The 17,139-nt window shown below is 38.2% G+C and overlaps 1 protein-coding gene across 1 annotated transcript in view; it reads left to right on the top strand.

Moving 5' to 3' along the window:
- Nucleotides 1-17,139, top strand: part of LOC145671217 (uncharacterized) — a 682,733-nt gene that overhangs the window by 338,051 nt on the left and 327,543 nt on the right. The window lies entirely within an intron of this gene.

Raw genomic sequence — 17,139 nt, forward strand, 5'->3', positions numbered from 1 at the left:
GGGTTTTCCTTCTCATAAAACTTCTTTAATCTCTGAACTGCTAGCTGTCTATCTTGTAAGATCCTCGGGCGGTCTTATACTTAACAAAATTCGAATTTGGATTTTCCACACGTTCAATTATCCCTAGACCAATAAACTTTCCGCTGAATGCTTTGGTATGACCTTTTTTTCTTGTGGTGTCCAATATCCAAACTTTTTCTCCTTCTTTAAAAACAGGTTTCGTATGTCTCTTGTCAAAAAATTTGGTCGCCGTTTTATGACGTTTATAAAGATCTTCTTGCGCTCTATCTCTAATCTCTTGTAGTTGCTGTAAACGAATGGCATTATCTTCGTATTGACACGGGGTATATAAAATTGCCTGATGAAGTAACCTGGGTTTGAAGCCAAAAAGACATTCAAATGGTGAAATTTGAGATGATAAATTCTTGGTGACGTTAAGCGGAAAAACTATAGGTTGTACTAAGTCAATCCATTCTCCTAAATCTTTGTCACATAAAGCTGATTTTAACCGTTGTTCTATGTTCCCAATACTAACTTTACAAAGACCATTACTACAATGCCCATGTACATTTACAAAACGCATGTTAGCACCAATCATAGCACATAATTCTTTAAATAGTCCACTAGTAAATGCATTGCCTTTGTCTAAGACAATTTCATAGAAAATTCCAAACTTTAATATTACTTTATGATAAAGAAATGAAGCCAAAGTACTTGCTGTAACATCAGGAAGGGAGTCTGCAATTATGTATCTAGTACAACTGTCTACTACAACTACCAAATATTTGTGATTTAACATATTATTGGGGGAATAATTCCCAGCTACATCTATGTGGATGCGATAGAAGGGATGAACTGAGGGATAAGTAAGCAATGTTCCATACGGAGAACCAATTTTCGATTTCGATACTTGATAAATCGTACATTCTCTACACTTCTGATATATATATATTTCTTCATGTTGGGAAAATACACTGTTTTTACTAACATATCATAGGTTTTAGAATAACCAGTATGAGATGATCCCAATGCAGACGTATGACATGCATTAAAAACTTTATAACGCAAAGAAGTAGGAACTGCAACTAAAAATTTTATACCTTGAGAAGTTTTCTGTTTTCTATACAAAATTCCATCCTTAATAGTAAAAGATAATGCTTGACGTTCTATTTTAGGATTTCTAACTTCTTTCTGTTCCAACCAAGAAAAAACATCTTTAAAAAACGGATCTTTACGCTGTTCTGTTGCCAGATTTGGCTCATCTAAAATTGAAAATGAATTTGTGTTCTGAGTAAACAAAATTTTCGGATCTTCTTGATTCTTTTTCTCATCTTCCAAATCTCTAAGGGGTTAGTAAAACTTAAATGGCGTCTGCCTCTATGTTACTGGAGCTACTGATGTGTGAAATAGTAAAATTATACGATTCAATTTCACTCAATCATCTGAAAATTTTACTTACATTCTTTGTTTGCTTAAAATAAAGTAGACTATGACAATCTGTCTTCAAATAAAAATGACGTCCCAAAAGAAAATATCTGAATGAACGTAAACAGTACAATAATGCTAGTAATTCAAGCTGATATGGATGTAATTTTCTCTCACTAGGAGACGTTGCACGACTACAATAACTAATGGGTACTAAATTTTTATCGTCAGGTGAATTTTGAGGTTTCTTGATTAGTCCAGAAAGAGCGACCTTGCTGGCATCAAAATAGAGATACAGAGGATAATCAGGCTTGTATCTCATTAAACATGATGCTGAAATGATGGCTTGTTTGATATTATTAAATGCTGTCTCCTGTGGTTCCTCCTAACGAAAAGGAGCATCCTTTTTCAACAAAGAAAGTAACGCTTCTGCCAATTGACTAAAATTAGGTAAATATGAACGAACAAAAGAAGCCAATCCTAAAAAACTTCTGACCTGTTTCTTTGTTTTGGGACGTTGATAATTGGAAATTGAGTTAATTATTCGTTTCGAAATAGATAAACCATCTTTACTAACAGTGTGACCTAAAACATCTAATGAAAAATATACCAATTTTGTTTTTTCTGGGGAAAGCTTTAAACCAATTTCTTTTATTCTTTGAAACAACATGCGAGTTAACTGCACAATTTCATCAAAACTATCACTAGACCAAAATAATCGTCAACATAGGCAAATATTTTATCTTGTGGAAGACCTTCTAAGGTGAGTTTCACTAATCTGTTTATACCACTAGTAGATGTCTTGACTTCCTGAGGCAAAAAATTAAAATGGTATGATCCAACGCCCGGAATCGAAAAAGCTGTGATAGGTTTTGATTCTTCAGTGAGGGGAATATTAAAGAATGCTCCAAAAACGTCGCTAGAACATAGATATTTGCGTCCTGCCAAATTAGTCAAAATATCCTGTATAGGAGAAACCGGAAAGCTGTCAGGAACCATTTTTTATTTATGTACCTCCCATCTTTTATGAGTCTATACTGTCCATTCTTCTTTCTAACAAGCATTACCGGAGAATTATACGGACTAATACTAGGCTCTACGATCTTACTTTTCAATAAAATATCTACTTGTTTTTTGATCTCATCCCGTAGATGAAATGGTATTGGAAATTGGGGTCTATTTACTGGGATATTGTCTACTAATTCAATTTTATGCTTATATCCCTTAGCACAACCATAGTCAAATTCATTCCAAGAAAAACAAGAATAAAATTCCTCTACTAAATAATATAATTGCTGTTGTTGATGTGGCAACAATTCAGGGTTAACATTTACTCGATATTTATCATAACCTTCAGGAAAAGATTTCGTATCTATTGCATTAAGTTGATGAACCTTATTGTTAGTACTATTTTGATCTTGAAGTTGGTATCACTGATAACATGTTCGGCAGAACCCAAACCAACATCTTTTTTCAAGTCAAGTTTACTTTTGGTAGGATTAACTACAGAAATTACTGGATGAATTTCGTCTACAACTGATTTACGCACAAAAATTTCTGCCTGCGTATCTATTAACACATTGGGACATAGTAAATTACGATTACCTGCAAAATCATTTACTTTTTTAATGTAACTTGAACACTTGAATTAGGAGGCAAAACAACAGAGCGAGCTACTAAGAATTGAGATTTATATAATTTCGCTATGTGGTTAGAAATTTCATAAAAAGATGCGTATGGCGGCAATTCAACTTTTGGGGGAATACCAAATTTAACAAAACTAAAAGAATTCTTATTATGATCAACCATTGCATGATGATTTTTTAAGAAATCTTGGCCAATTATGCTATTATACGGAAAATCTTTATACACTCGAAAAGGATGCGTAAAATACTGCCCTTCTAATTTAAATTTAACTAAAGCAATTTGATCATTTTCTTGAGAATTTCCAGTGACGCCACGAATAAAAGTCTTTCCTTTGAGTATTTTATGCTTATTACTTAAAGGAGCAGTTCGAGTTAAAACAAGTTTGGTACAATAGAAAGAGAAACAAAAATTAAGAGACCCGTATTTTTTATATCTTGATAGGCCGTCTCGTTCAGCTTCTACAGACATTTGTTTTTGATGAATCGTAAATAGTGACGTCACTGGTGGGATACGCGAGAAACTCAATGTGAGTCAGCAACCCCTCCCTTGTACGCAGCTGATAAACCTTTAATAGTGCATTGGATTTAATAGATTGTGTTTTGCATTTGTTAGCAGTCTTGCTCTGTTGAATTCTTGAGGAAATTTTTTGTTAGTTGTTTTTCCTATAGCACTAGTATAAAAAAGAGTAGAGAGAGAGAGAGCTGTAATTACGTTTGTTGTGCGAAATAGTGTTTCTTCCAGACATGTTTTTAGGGTGGCACTGTCTCCCGGAGCTCTGAGAGATTCCCCCGGAGGGGACCAAAATAATACGTCTATAATGTAATAAATATAATAGTACGGTGTAAAAATAATGTGCCTCGCCGAATACTAAGTGTCCCTTTGCCCGCCCGGATTTTTTTTGTTTGTTGGTTTTATGTTAAGTATTATACCTCGTTTTAAAGCTACTGAAACAGGCTTTCAGACCGTATACAGTTTGTCCACGTACTGCATACAAGAGGGAAATAATGGGGTGAACATTTTCGAATTATGCTATAAAATTCCACTTTTCAAACAATTTTGTGCCATTCTTGGGTGGAAACACTGGCAATAGAGTAGCAGAATCTAATTGGGGGAAAACTATGCTTTATACTACAAACCCAGGTGAAATGTGAATTTATTGTCTTCATTAGAAAGCAGAGACAAATGCTTACGAAAGAATTTAATCGTAAAAGAGAGATTTCTACTGGAACCAAACAAATGTGTTGATTGAACACTTATACAGTAATTATGTCCCTTATTGGAATGTTATTGGTATTACTGTATTATTCGAAGAATTGTGGGGCCTTACAAGAGTCAATTTACAACACGTGGATTAATACCATTGTCATACTTATGAGTTTAATAATTCGAAAAGTACATTAATTAGAGCACAATAGGAATGTAGTTGAATACAATGGCAGGCACGAGGGCAGACCCAGACGTAACACTACTAACGTTCATCTTCAACATTATTATTTCGAGCGTACAGCACATTTTCAAAGATATCACCTTCCCCCTGAATGCACTTTGCAGTGCACCTCAGGACATGGATTGTTGCCTGATGGATGTCTGTTGAACTTTTTTTATCTGATTTTGCTGCTGGCTTCTGAGAAGCCATCTTAATAACTAAACTGGGAGATGGTGCCAGCTTACCACAAAACAGGGTACTGTTCGCCCCTGTATACTGTGGTGTCTTAGAGCAATGCTCTAAGGGTGAAGTTAATTAAGGTGACTACTCCTCCGAAGAGGAAGCACTAATATAAATCGTTATCCGGTAGAGATGCCAAAATCGTCAACTAGTTTTGGTGATATCAGCGTCCGGAGAGGAGAATATCGAAAACAAATCGTTAACCCAAGAGAATAGCAAGTTCGTCAACAGAACCAATTCGACGGTTGTTTCCTTAATCCTCAGAGAGGTAAGTAATCCAACCGTATTATGAAGTTCGCGATTCAATCAATGGGGATGGACACACTAAATGACTCGCTTATTTTTCTCCGCCAGCTACGGATACCCTATTTTTTAACCTCCAGGTGGCCAGTTCCTCAAGCTGGTGAGTTGCGGTACGCAACTTATAATAGAAGGTATGCCAAAACATGTCCAGGAATTTGGGCCGAGCCGTGGCAACATCTCTGTTGCGTGTACGTGAGACGATCAGAATTATGCGTGCACTGGAAATAATTATTTACCGCCTTCGACAACTGTACTGCACTGGATGATCAGGTCTCGACAACTGTACTGCACTGGATGCTCAGGTCTCGACAACTGTACGAGTACTTCACTTCACGTGCTGCCATCTGTTGTCCACACGATTATAACATTGTTCTTGGATAGAAATGTAGAGCTGTCGATGTTAGAGAATAGAATTGTATTCCCACTTTTGCTTAAACACGCGTTTATTAACATTCGTAACCACTATAAGCTATAGCAAATTCGAATCTTGTAATAGAGTGATTAGTAAGAAATGGTCTCTGCTTTCTAATAAAGACACTACAGTGACATTTCACCTGGGTTTGTGATATACAGCATTGTTTTCCCAATTAGATCTTGCTACTCTATTGCCAGTGTTTCCACTCAAGAATGGCGCAAAATTGTTTGAAAAAGGGAATTTTATAGCACAATTCGAAAATGTTCCCTCCATTATTTCCCTCTTGTATGCAGTACGTGAATAAACTGTATACCGTCTGAAAGCCTGTTTCAGTAGCTTTAAAACGAGGTATAATACTTAACGTAAAACCAATCACAGGGTGTTCAATAAGCTTTCACACGGAACTTGAAAAGTGCAAGCGGCAAAAACTTACTTTCACCCCTATCTCCGAAACGAAGGGGGTTAGACCCTATGTTCATATAGGCATTTTGGCTTAGAATGACCTCCCCTATCACCTCCCAAAATCTTTGCATTTCATCACCGGACACCCTGTATATATATGGTACTTGTACCGATTATGGCCCGGGTCCCTAATATGGCCCAGCCACCATATCTCTGCATTTACGTTGGTGCTAATAGATCACAGTGTAAACTGTGTCCTCATGACAAGCATAAACATATTTGCGCAGCTCAGAGGACATAGTTTATACTGTCATCTAGTAGCACCACCGTAAATCTGCAGAGATATGGTGGCTGGGCCATATTAGGGACCCGGGCCATAATTGGTACAACTACCATATATATTGTTTCAAAAAGATTATACGTATTACGAAGAATTATTTTGTCCATACTATCGATCGCTGCGCCTCGGCTCGGCTATTGGAGAAACGAATACATAGTCTAGTTTATATTAATAGCCGCTAGATGTCAGTCGTCTTCTGTTCTGCTTGGTAACCGTCATATGTTTAAAATGGCTACTCTGCAGGAGAAATAATTTTGTGTTCTCGAGTATGCGAAGTGCGATTCCGTAATTACAGTGCAAGGATGTTTCAGGTTGAGGTACCAAATTGATCCTTCGAATGGGTGGAACATTCGCAGATGGTATCGACAGTTTGTAGATACAGGATGTGTATGTAAAGGAAAGAGTCCTGGCAGCCCTCGTGTTCCTGAAGAAAATGTTGCACTAATTCAAACTGCTTTCCAACGTAGTCATTCAAAATCAACTCGTCGTGCCAATCAGGAGTTACAATTGCCGACAACAACAATTTGGCGTGTTTTGAGATGTCGATTGGTTATGAAGCCGTACAAGTTATAGCTGTTACAAGCTCTGCGTCCAGATTACAAACACAAACGTGTGGCATTTTGTAACGAGATTGTGGATGCTACTGACAATGATAACACTTTTGCACAACGCATCGTGTTCAGTGATGAAGCGACCTTCCGTGTTAGTGGTCAGGTAAACAAAGAAAATGTTATAATTTGGGGCCTACAGAACCCACATGCAGTCACTGAACATGTACGAGATTCGCCCAAAGTCAATGTGTTTTGTGCGATATCCCTATTATCTGTTTACGGCCCATTCTTCTTTAATGGAAACATGGTTAACAGTCAGCAGTATCTCACTACGTTACAAAACTGGTTGTTTCCGAGGCTGCACGAAGACAACTTCATTTTTCAACAACACGGGGCACCTCCTCACTGGAGTCGCAAAGGGCGTGAATATCTGAATGCAACTACCGAAATGTTGGATTTGTCGTCAAGGAGCAGGCGACTTAGGATGTCTCAGTTGGCCTCCACGGTCACCAGATTTGTACCCTGTGACTTGTTCCTGTGGGGTTTCGTTAAAGACAACGTTTGTGTACCACTACTCCCATAGAAGCTGGAAGAGTTGAAGAACCAGATCCGTACTACCATAACATCAGTGACGCAGGACATGCTTGCTCGAGTATGGGAGGAATTTGAGTATCGATGTGATATTGTTCGTGTCGTTGATGGAGGACATATTGAACATCTGTAGTTTGAACTTTGAACTGTAATTTGAACTTTCAACTGACACTGGACTTTACACTAAATTTTAAATTGTTTTTCTAAAGTGAGTTCTACCTTAACCCATGGAAAGTTAATAATTTAATACAAAAACTCTGAGTAAACATAAATTTAAATTTAACCCTTTAAGCTGCAATTAGGTTGGTGAGTTTGAAATGCCCTCTTTTATATTTGGTGGGAAACTCATCTCAGCAACACAACACGGAGATGGAATAAGGTCAGATATGTTAGGTCACAAATTCTGTACATGTACAGAGTGTGATACCCAGATAGGTAGGAAGGAGTCCGTTGTTAAACATTATGGTGTGAAAATTCATTATGCAGTATACGCAATTGCTAGTAACTTCTTTACGAAATCAAACTGCAGTGGTTTGTCGAATTCCGAATACGAAGAATAATTCCAGTCGGTTTGTCAAATTTCTCCAGTGGCACTGCATTGCAAAACAAGTCTCTTAGAAACTGATCAACAACATGTTCAGAAAAGCTCTTGGAGAACATAATGGAGTGGAAGTGGATCCTCGGAAAAGTAGTGGTGCATTTGCACACGAGTTCAGCATTCATCATACCACTTTTGTCCAGCGGCTCCGTGCAATTGGTAAGGTGGAAAAGTTGGGCTCAGGTCCATATGAGCTGAGACCGGCCAACAAGAATCACCGCTGGGGGTGCAGTTGGAGTTTTCACAGTGTAGGGAGGTTTCCTGTACTAGATTATCACTTCAGACTGAAAATGAATTTGCTATGACAATCATAAGCGATTAGAATGATGGTTGAATCATAATCAACATCAAGGACGGTTTGCGAAACCCGCAGATTTTGTTGTTCTTATGGTGGGATTGATCCATCATGTCTTACTCAGTTGAAGTGAACTCATCAATGCGGGTAGTTATAGTGATGAACTCACACAACAAATTTGTTCGCAAGCATCAAACAATGATCAGCAGACATCGTGTTATCATATTGGATGATAATGCATGTTCTGACGGTGCGTGAAAGACGGTGCAGGTTCTGAGTTTCAGTAGGAAATCATTCCTCGTTAGTAATGTGAAAATAGCAGTTTTAGCACACACCCTTTTTACCCCTTGAAATTCTTATTTATTTTCTTAAACTCCATATATCTATCTATCTATCCATCTATATATGTGTCTTAAAAAGTTTCCGGATATGGGGTAATTGTGTTATTATTAGAGTTACAACAAAATGGAAGAGGGAAAACTGTCTCCAAATATGTTGTTTTAAATCTTATGTGAAAGAATTTTTTAAATCGGACGAGCCGTTTGGACTGTACACTCTTTATGCGCCTAATGTTAAATGAAAATGCAACGTCGCCATTTACCTGGACCCACAACAAAAGTGAATGAACTCACTGTATTTTACGCTAACATGTTGATGGTCAGTACCCATTTCAAAGAGTCCCCATTTCCTTTACTTTAGATTGAAAACATCATATTTAGAAATGGTTTTCTTTCTTACATTTTAATAACAGAGTTACCCTCTGTCAGGGGACTTTTGAGACACCCTGTATATCTATCTATATATATATAGATATAGATATAGATATATAGATATAGATAAATATAGATATAGATAGATAGACAGATATAGATATATCTTTTTTAACCACATTTTATATAACTCGGGTAGTCTAAATTGCTACTTTTGGCCAATTTTGGCAAGTATGAGTTATGAGGTATAAGGAATGAGTAGGGTACCCGACGGGGATATACACAAAGAAAGGATGGTCGAGATCAGACCCTGTTATTTTTAATGGACAGAGAACACCCTGTGGTAAGTTTTTTTTTTTTTTTTTTTTTTTTTGCCGTCATTTTCCTGCAAGTTGAGACGATCACTGCTACCCAATATCTCATAAAGCCCATTTGTCGCCAGCTAAGATCAAGCCAGGGAACCCAAGCTCCAGAAGTAACCGCTCTATCATTGCGCCACCGCTGCCCCTACTTACATATATATATATATTAGGGTGATTCAAAAAATCTTTTTGCGAATTTAATCGCGCATATTTGCTAATATTGTTCCTTTCCTACAAGTATGCTTTACTGCAAAAAATCAACTCAATTGGATAATAATTAGGGGTTGCTTAAGCGATACGAAGTTGTGCCATAGGATGCATATAATAATGTCGTATACGAGACATATTGGAGGTTTAAAAATTGAATCCTTATAAAGTAAATTTTACTTTTTGCCTTACAAAATGAATTATTTATTATTATTACTAAACTTGCAATTAGCTATTACCAAAATTACCATTTATTGATTTCAAAATAAGTTATATACCTCTAAATATGCTGTTGCTGTTCATTTTAAACAGAAAAAATAAGGTTATTAACGAAGTTGGTAAACTGCTCTTTCGAGCGCCTGAAACACGCTTTCTGTGGTCCTCAACAACCTGAATTAGGCTCTGCATTTCACTTTCTTTCTTTGTGATTGACTCATTGAAATTGGACATAAGGGCCACTGAACGTTCAGCAGCATCGTTGAAAACCTTAAGTGACTCGACGATTCGTTTCTCCTTTTGGAATTTGTCCGAGTCACTTCAGTGCTCGGGATCACATTGGAACATGAAATTGATGTGAACTCGAAGAGAACGTAAGGCGCAAAGAGAGGCTGAATTAATCAAATCATGAAGATTCTTTGTTTCTAAGCCGTAGCAGTCTGTGAGCTTTATGCCTCTTGAACTCCAATTTTCTTCACAAGCCTTAAGACGATTTATAATATTCCGCTTGTCCTCGAAAGATAACTTCTCAGAGAACAGTGAGAGTGGAACTAACTCTGCTTCAAGATGCCACAAGTGAGTTCGAAACTTGTTCATTTTAGATTCAGACTCTGATTTATTCACTATGGCGTATTGTTTGATCGGCTTGAACAGAAGTAAGTCGTTGACGAGAGCATTACATGCCTTGTGACAAGAAATCCATGCTTTCACGTATATGAGACTTGCAAATAAACACACTTTCCTCAGATTTTTTCCTCTTTGACTGTAAGATTAAACATTTCGCGGAAAATTTATATCCTGAAGCAGCATATTACCTTTCCCATCCAACGAGCCATATGGTAAGCACCTGGTGACTTGAAACGGTACTCCTTTGGAAATTCACCAAGTATCAACAGGCAAAGCTCTATTATTTCTTTATAGTCCTCACGGGGAACATATTTATTATCCTCCTTATGTACAAGACATTTTGTAGAAACAACAATTTCATTTTTCAGTATTCGTACATATGGCATGGAAAGACGTTCCTCTTCCAGCGCCTTAAAATTACAATGCTTAAGTTTTTTTCAAAACTCTTGGAAACGTTGAAACAGTGGAATATTTGGACCCCTAGTATGTTCTCCAGAATTGTGGGAGGTACATAATTAATTAGGTGAAATTTATCCGTATTTTAGACGATACCAATCATAAATATAACTCCGTTTCTCTTCGAGTCGTGGACTTATATGTCTTATATTTATGCCTACACTATCAACGCCATTTCAGACCCGTACCCAAGGGAGGTATGGAACCCCCTTCGAAACCAAAAAAAAAAAAAAAAAAAAAAAATGGAAAAATTACGGAAGGATTAAACAAAAAGAAACGAGAAAAAGAAGAATCGGCGTTTTAAAGAAAAAGGCTACAGTAAGCGTTTGGTTACTCTTTCTAATGAGCAGCTTTGTGTTGAGGAAACGGGGGGTGTAAGTTAAAAATTGATATTGTTGTAACGGGGTTATTTCATGTCACGGACCCCTTCTCCTCCTATTACGAAATCCTGGCCACTTTAAATGTAGTTTTTGGATGAAATTCACAAGCATTGCACAAAACAACGAAAAGATCCATCACCGCTTAAATGCGAATACGTTCAATATTTCAAATAACAGGTGTGAAGCATAATTGAAGGCTTTGAGCGAGCTCTAAATACTTCTTTTTTACTGCGATGAAATTTTTCATTCAGTATATTTAGACCACGTGGATCAAATGGCAACTATGCGTTTAGATCAGGGGTCTTTTTTTCTTTACCATTCTATGCTGGACCACTTTCGAAGCTAGTATTGATACAAAAGAGTATATGAATTATCGAAGAAATGTATGTAAATTAGTATCGGTAACTGAGAGCGGTTTTTAGAACTGAGACTCAGTAAATTTGAAATACTTGCACTTTTAGAGAGCATTGCAGATTCAATCATCTCATTATGACGTTTTTACTCATGTAACTTCGCTTTGTTGTTGTTTTTTTTTTTTTCATATCTAATTACTGTCTTGGCAATCGCAATTGATCCGGCTTCTACACTCCCCAGTTTATCAAGAGCATCTAACAAGGCTGGTATGTAATATTTTCCATTGTATATACATGACCTGCGGTTTACTATTAAATGTTCAAATTGTTATGAAAATTTTCGAATTTGAATTATTATTTTCTTTCCTTCTACTAATGTCATTTTGATTATTAATAAAGATAGCCTAGAATTCTTTCAATTATGTAAAATGAACCCGGATTTCAATTAAAATGAACTTCAATTATGATTTTCAATTATGTAAAATTTCAAATTAAAACGAAAAAAATAATAGACAAAATTGCGAAAATTTTTAAATAAGGGAAAATTTTAAACTGTTTTTAGTTTTGATGATATAGTTGATTAGTAAGAGACACCACATGATTTATTGACATGAGTAACTTGATATGTGTTAAAAATTTCTGAAAATTTTAATTTCGAAAAGTCTCATTTTTACATATTTTGGAGGGGAGTAGAAACTGACCATACTAATCAAAGAAAAGTTACCCTGCTGCAAAAGTACGTGGGTTGTTTGGAAAGTTCGAGGAATCTGATTGAAAGAAACACAATACCATTGTCATTGACTTTAAATTTTTAACATAAATTCCTCGAACGTTAACACACTTCTGCCAACGGTCCTCCAATACCTTCACACCATTATGTTAACTCGTCCGGGAGTGCAAATAGGCTGTCACTGTGGAAATGACTTCTTCATTAGACTGAAATTTCTTGTCACCAAGAATTTCTTAACGTTTGGAAACAAATGGACGTCACAAGAAGCAAGATCAGCCAAGTACAGGGGTGGAGTACCACTTGGAAGCGAAGTTCGTCCTGTTTCTAACCTCCTGAACTATCCGTTGTGAGAAGACGCAGCATCCATTTCGCCGATAGCTACCTTATGTCCAACTCTTGAGTAAGATTGTGATTTATCTGGTGCCCTGAGATCGCCACTTGATGAACTATCTCACATACTTTCAGTTGTCAGTCAACCAGCTACATATCACGGACTTTTCCGATGGTTCTTGTGTAATGACGGTTGGTTGACGTCAGTGTTGGGCAAATTTCAATTGAATTAACAATTAACAATTAATCTGTAAATTTAATTGTTAATTGCAATTAACAATTGAAATAAGTAATGGTTAATTGTTAATTGCAGTTGGCCATTAAAAAAGGAGAATCAATTGCAATTGATCAATTGATTGAAAGTAATTGCAGTGGAAAGTAATTGCAATTGAATTCTGTAATTCAATTGCAATTGAAATTAATTGGCAATTGATTCAATTGCAATTGATTTCCACAGCAATTACTTACAATTGATTGATCAATTGCAATTGATTTTCACTGATTAATTTTCAACACTGTAGTTCAGACAGGGCGTGGGGCAATGAAAACTTTAGCCACGACCAATTGACTCACCACCCGTCGTGACCCACGACCCACCGTGACCCACTCTGACCCACCACCCACCATAAATCACTATTACCCACTGTGACCCACAGACCTGCCAAAACCCATTGTCATCAACTCTGACCCATGATTCACGCCCTCTTCTCTACTGACTAAAGAGTTTAAACTTGTAATAAAACAAGCCTATAAAATTATCACTCATCGGAGTTTGAATTTCTACGATCAATCGCTCAAGCATCGCACTAATACAATAACAGCGGATCTGACCTTTCTAATATAAATAAAATAGTTTGTTCGTGTGTCTGTGTGTCTATCTTTGTGCGGCCTGTGGACGAGACGAGTGGACCGAAACTTTTCAAAATTTGGTCACGGGTAGCTTGGTCTAGGCCCCAGACCAAGACGAAGAGTTTTTTTTTTTAATTCCTTACTATGGGGTCTCCAGGAGACGTTTACCGGGACCGGCCAGGGGACCAGACAAGTCGACCGAGAGTTACCAAATTTTGGTCAAAGATACCTTGGTCCAGGTTTCACACCAAGGCAAAGCTTTTTCGAAAAAATTCGAACCAGGGGGTCTCAGGGGGGCGTTTACCGGGACATGTAAAAGTAGTAGAAAATGACCGATATCAGTGTCGATTTCATAGTTTTCGCGGTCGCTGAGATCAATGGTGAAACTCCGATCGCATTAACTTCAAAATTCACCGTATTCTGCTACGAGCCGTGGGTCAATTGGGGGGGGGGAATACCGAAACGTACAAGTAATCCAAAATGACCGATATTAGTGTCAAATCCATAGTTTTCGCGGTTGCTGATATCAATGGTGACACTACCATTAGCGATGACTTTCAAATTCATCCACCGTTGTATGCGGGCCTTGGGTCACCAGAGGGGGGAATTCCGAGACATGTAAAAAATAATCGAAAATGACCGATATTAATGTCAAATTCATAGTTTTCGGGGTAGCTGAGCTCATTGGTGAAACTCAAGACCGCGTTTACTTTCACATTTAGCCCCCATCAGATAAGAAACGGGGGCATTATGAAGGGGATCAAGAGACATGTAAAAATAATCCACAATGACCGATGTCAATTCCGTAGTTTTCGCGGTGGCTGAGATTAATGGTGATACTTTCATTAGCGATGATTTTCAAATTTAGCCAGCATTGTATGCGGGCCGGGAGTCACCGGGGGTGGGGAATTGCGAGACATGTAAAACTAATGGAAAGTGACCGATATTAGTTTCAAATCCATAGTTTTAGCTGTCGCTGAGATGAATGGTGATACTTCCACAGGCGTTGACTTCCAAATCCAGCCCCCATCGGCTGCGGACCAGAGGCATTGTTTTTTTCAAAATTGGAACCAGAGGATTATAGGGATTTTTACCGGCATATGTAAAAAGTAGTAGAAAATGGCAAATGTTAGTGTCACATTCATAGTTTTCGTGGTATTAGTTGGGGGTTGGTGGGGGCCAGAGGAGATTGTTTCACAATACGAACTAAGGGGGTCTGAGGGGGTGTTCACCGGGACATGTAAAAGTAGTAGAATTTGTGTCGAATCCATATTTATCGGGGTTGCTCAGACGTATAGTGACACCCCCGATAGTGTTTACGTTAAAATTCAGCCCCATCGGCCTTCCCAATGAAAGCACATGTACGTTGTTGGATATATATTCACACAAAATATATCCAATGTTAGAAATGTTTCTTAATTGTTCTCCCGTTGTTCAGTTTGTTTACATTGATATTTTATCTGATCCGTGCGAAGAACGGGTATAACAGCTAGTACGAAATGGTAAAGTGTTTGTTATGGACCAAATTACAATGAATTCAATTATATAGATAATTATTATAATTATAACTAATAAATGTTTCCTTGTTGAATCATAGAGCTTCTCCGTGCCTAAGCGGTTAGCGTACGCGCCTTTGGCGTGGGAAACCTGGGTTCGATTCCCTGCGGGAGCTCATGTGGTTCGGATTCCACGTTAATCAGTAGGTCCATGTCTCATATAGCCTCGCTGCTGACCGGGACGTTAAACCCCAAAAGCAACTCAAAATCAAATCAACTTGTTGAATTATACATATTTTTCAGTGGAAAAATGAATACAATTTAAAAGTCCCAAATCAACGTAGAGTAGACCAACTTAAAGGAAAATTTATAAACTTTTTCATATAATTAAGCTTACAAACTTAAAATTTCCATGTAATTAAGCTAAATTTCCATTTTTGTGTCGTTTTGTGCGCCTATTTCCTCGTTTTCTGCGTCACCGGAAATGGGTCAACGTTATCCTACAAATATGGCGGAACAAGTTAATGCTATTCCGTCAGGAACGATTTCGAGGTCGTTTCCTTCACATCGTCTTGTGCGTGTTTTCTACCGTTTTGTAAGTCTTTTTCCACGTTTTGTGAATCAATAGTAGTGGGTCAAAATGGGCATTCAATGTGGGAAGAAAACTGATCCACTCTCCCACCAGTATCGAATTTCAAGGTCGCTTTTTTCGCATTGTTTAGTGCATATTTATACCGTTTCTGCGCATACTTTCACGTTTTGTAGGCCAACGAAAGTGGGTCAAAGGTGACCTACAAATACGGCAGAGAAAGACATATTCATTCCACTTTCAAGGTCCATTTTGACCCTCTTCCACTGATGCACAAAGCGACACAAATCATGTATAAAAAGTGTGAAGGAAACAACCTCATTTGATGGTGACGGAACAGCATTAAGTTATTCCGCTATACTTGTAGGCCATTTTGACTCATTTTTGTTGTCGCACTAAAGTGGAAATAGAAGCACTAAAGTGGAAGTAGGCGAACAGAACGGTACAAAATACACACTAAACGATGCGAAAGAACCAACCCCGAAATTCGATAGTGGCGGAATAGTGAGCCATTTAACTCCCACTTTAAAGGCCCGTTTAACTCACTTCCGGTGACGCACAAGACGAGGAAGTAGGCACAGAAAACTTTTAAAAAATAATCACTAAACGATGCGAAAGAAACGACCTAGAAATTCGATAGTGTCGGAACAATGGGTCATTTTGGTCACACTTTGGACGTCCATTTTCACACACTTCTGGTGACGCGCAAAACGTGAAAATAAGAGCACGAAACGGCACGAAACATTCACTACTCGACGCGAAAGGAAGGACCACGAAATTCGGTAGGTATAGTGGCGGAGCAGTGGGTCATTTTCGTCCCACCTTCGAGGCCCATTTTGACCGTCTTCCAGTGATGCACAAAACGTCGAAATAGACGTACAAAAGGGTACGCGATGTGAAATTAACGACCTCGAGATTTAATAGTGGCGGAACTCTCGGTCATTTTCGTCCCATCTTGGAAGCCCATTTTGACCCACTTCCGGTGACGCACTAAACGTGGAAATAAGGGCACGAAACGGCACGAAACGTTCACTAATTGATGCGAAAGGAAGAACCTCGAAATTCGGTAGTGGCGGAACAGTGGGTCATTTTCGTCCCACCTTTGAGGTCCATTTTGACCGTCTTCCAGTGACGCACAAAACGTCGAAATAGACGTACAAAAGGGTACGTGATGTGAAATTAACGACCTCGAGATTTAATAGTGGCGGAACTCTTGATCGTTTTCGTACCACCTTGGGGACTCATTTTAACCCACTTCCGGTGACGCACTAAACGTGGAAATAAGGGCACGAAACGGCACGAAAATCCACTAGTCGATGCAAAACGAAGGATATCGAAATTCGGTAGTGGCGGAGCAGTGGGTCATTTTCGTCCTACCTTCGAGGCCCATTTTGACCGTCTTCCAGTGACGCACAAAACGTCGAAATAGACGTACAAAAGGGTACGCGATGTGAAATTAACGACCTCGAGATTTAATAGTGGCGGAACTCTTGATCGTTTTCGTCCCACCTTGGGGACTCATTTTAACCCACTTCCCACGACGTACAAAACGGAAGTAGACGCACAAAACGGCACAAAACGATGTGAAGGAAACAATCTCG

Source organism: Thermobia domestica, chromosome 15 (assembly GCF_964235325.1).
Source record: "Thermobia domestica chromosome 15, izTheDome1.hap1.1, whole genome shotgun sequence".
Lineage (NCBI taxonomy): Eukaryota > Metazoa > Arthropoda > Insecta > Zygentoma > Lepismatidae > Thermobia > Thermobia domestica.